General features: G+C 39.7%; 1 pseudogene; it reads left to right on the forward strand.

The window, feature by feature from the left end:
* The first annotated feature begins 356 nt into the window (after positions 1-356).
* On the forward strand, positions 357-1,310 carry LOC102253359 (annotated as a pseudogene).
* Positions 1,311-3,315: the final 2,005 nt, after the last annotated feature.

Raw genomic sequence — 3,315 nt, forward strand, 5'->3', positions numbered from 1 at the left:
TTTGGGCATTTAAATGAGAAAAGAGAACTGCAGTAAGAAAAGGTCTGTGCCTGCCTGAGAGGGATTGCTCACTGACCCGCCTACAAGTGGCTACCTAGAATGGAGCCTGGCACCCAACTGGTGAGCGAGAGAAGCATGAAATTCAGTTATCAAAATTGACTCTAGAAGAGAGAACCTAACAGGCCATTAACAATGGAAAAATATTGAGAATGTTACCAAAAAGCTACCGTTCCTCAAAACACCTGGTCCAGATGTTGTTACAGGTGAGACTTTGGGTCTGCAGTAATATCCAGTCATAATTCTTCACAACTAAGGGTTAAAAAAATCTTTCATGAAGAAGACAGACCTTAAGCCACATGATGGATTCAGAAGTTCATGAAAAGAGTTTGTTCATAATAACATCTTCAAAATAAAATATATCACTTTATATTACAGATTTTGGCGAAATGCAACATCATTTGTATGGATGCTATGTAGCTTTCAACAATGTAGTGATAACATTTCCCATTTAGAAGGTCCTCTTTTGGCAACAGCTGTATGTAATCAAAATCAGGGATGTAGTGCTTCAGTTTAAAATGGATGTATTTCAAAACTTGTATGGTAGAATCCTCCCCCCATTAATGCAGAAGACAACTACACTGGAACTTACATTTAGTCTGTATGAGGTTTTATCTTGCCATTTCCATCAGCATATCAGTAACCCAGAGTTTGCAACCCATAGCATGGCAGCATTACTTGCAGGGACAACAGAAGCAATTTTCATTTCATTGGAAAGAGTTCAAACATTGCTTCAAGAACATAAGCATAATAACAAATTTACAAACACTTTTATCAGGCTTTCAAGGGACTGAAATGACATGGAATTGGAGAGTATTATTGTGTCTTGACACTTGTTCTTTTCCATAATGGGTTTAGCAATGTCCTGTTTGTTGGTTTTTTTTTGTTTTGTTTTTTTGGTGTGTGTGTGTGTGTGTGTGTGTTTGTTTTGTTGGGGGGGTTGCCCTTGAGAGTCCCATTAAGGAGCATCTGCCTACTGCAACTACTCATTGATCAATGATTTTTTCTATGGAGGTTTATTGAGTTCCATGTTGGGAATCTTGTTTTTTCCAGTTAATGTTGTACAAACTTGCATGCAGTTTCATATTGAAGGGGAATTTCAGTCTTTTCCTATAGTTTTAAAAATAATCTGGTTAGAACTGGACAGAAAACAGACAAATCTTTTCAGAGGTGCCCATCTGAATTACCACGGGTCCCTCATCTTTTGGGGCATAATCAATGAAACTTATGAATTTCTGTTAAAGGTTACATGAAAGAAATAATTGTCACTTATCAACTGACTAGACCTTCAAAGAATAATGCAGTTTGACCTGGTTCCCAATTGGCCAAATATAAGTTGGTGTCATAAATTCAGGGTGTTGGGTTTGAACCAACAGGAACCAGGCCAAGAGACATTGTGATAGTTTAAGAAATTTTATTACATTCTTGCACAGCAGGCTGAGACCAGTATATCGGTGTCAGCAAGCAAGAGTAGGGAGGGCGGGATATTTATATGTCTTTTGTAAAGGTCAGGGCTAACAGTTAAGCCAGATACAGGTGCAGCTGGTTGCAAGAAACCAGGTCTAAGCTACTTTTCTCAGCCATTCAGCTGTCTCTTGTGACACCAGAAATGAGAATAACAGGACAATTACAGAGAGGGGAGGAGCCACAAGTGGGGCAAAATGGAAGAATAATGAACACAGGGAAAGGATTCAGAATATACCTAACACAAAGCACAATGAATTATGGACAATGCTGTTTTCATTAAACACCAACAAATTCAGAATAAAAGATTTCAATAAGAAAAAGAATAAGCGAGAAAAGAATCTTTTAAAATTTCATAGAAACAAACACACAGATGTACATTTTTGCCTTTAGCAAATCATTTTCAGTTTAAGTAAAATAAACTCTTAATTATGTAGACTACGTTTAAAATAAAAACAACAACAAGAGGAATTCATTTTTATGGATATATACATGTATTTTAGCAGTTTATATACAAAGTAAAATGTGGTAGAAAATCCAATATTTTGGGTGGGAATTGATAGTGCTGGTACAAAAAGAACTTTAATAACCAACCAGTGTAAAATCATTGAGGTTGTAAATTAATATTTCTTCAGCATAAGAGAACATTTTGGGAATTTTGAATTTGAAAGATATTATGTTAATATTTCTGTTGTATTTAAACATCTACCACCACATATTTTTACCATGCAACAGCTTTTTCTTCCCCTTGCTCTTACATAGGCAGGGGATAATTGATAAAAGCAGACAAAGTATTTGCCCAGGTTGACCCACATTTTGGGTATTTCTGCTTTACAAAAGCCCAGTAAATTTCACTGTGTATTCCAGTGCTGCCTAAAGCATCACTCCAAACTTATTGGCATAAAATAGGAACATGGTTCCTATGGGTCAGAGATTGTCACAGTGCCCAATGGAGATTTCGTATAAACTCTCCTTTTCTGTGATGTCTGTGGCTTCATCTGGGATGACCAGAATGGCTAGAGCAATTCCAATGACTGCCAGATTCCACTGCAGACTGCAGGAGGCTCCACTTCCAAAATGGTGTCTTCACTGGCATGTCTAACAAATTGGCAAGGATACTGAGGCTGAGCTCACATTGAATTGTCAGCTAGAGCATCTTCATGTGGCTTCTCCAGCATGGAGGCCTCAGAGTAATTGGATTTTGTACATGATAGCTCAGTGATCCACCGAACAAGCAGAATATGCCTGATCTATTATGAGCTGGCCTCAGAGCATTCATGGTGATCTGCTGCTACAGATGCTGTCACAAGTCAGTTCAAATATAGGAAGAGAGCACATATTTGTGGTTATGCTCCCAATGGTATTTAGGTTTTGAAATGCCTAAAGAGTTCTCTAACCTATTATTATTAGACTAGAAGCCTGTTGCATGAAAAGATTCCTGCAATAGGCCTTCCCTCCCCCTGGCTGCCGGCACCCAGGACCCAGGCCGTCGCTCTGGCCAGAGCCGCCTTCAGTCTTCACTGCTCCTGCCGGAGCCGCCTTCAAGCCTGCACTGCTCCGGCCAGAACCACCTTCAAGCCTGTGCTGCTCTGGCCGGAGCCGCCTTCAGTCTTCGCTTCTCCGCTTCGCGCCTACATATGCAAATTAACCGCCATCTTTGTTGGCGGTTAATGTGAATATCTTGCTGATTAGCCAATGGGAGGTGTAGCAAAGGTATGGTCAATTACCATGTTTGTCTACTATTAGGATACTAGAGGCCCGGTGCACAAAAATTTGTGCACTCGGGGGGGAGGG

This window comes from Myotis brandtii, unplaced genomic scaffold (genome assembly GCF_000412655.1).
Source record: "Myotis brandtii unplaced genomic scaffold, ASM41265v1 scaffold732, whole genome shotgun sequence".
NCBI classification, from domain to species: domain Eukaryota; kingdom Metazoa; phylum Chordata; class Mammalia; order Chiroptera; family Vespertilionidae; genus Myotis; species Myotis brandtii.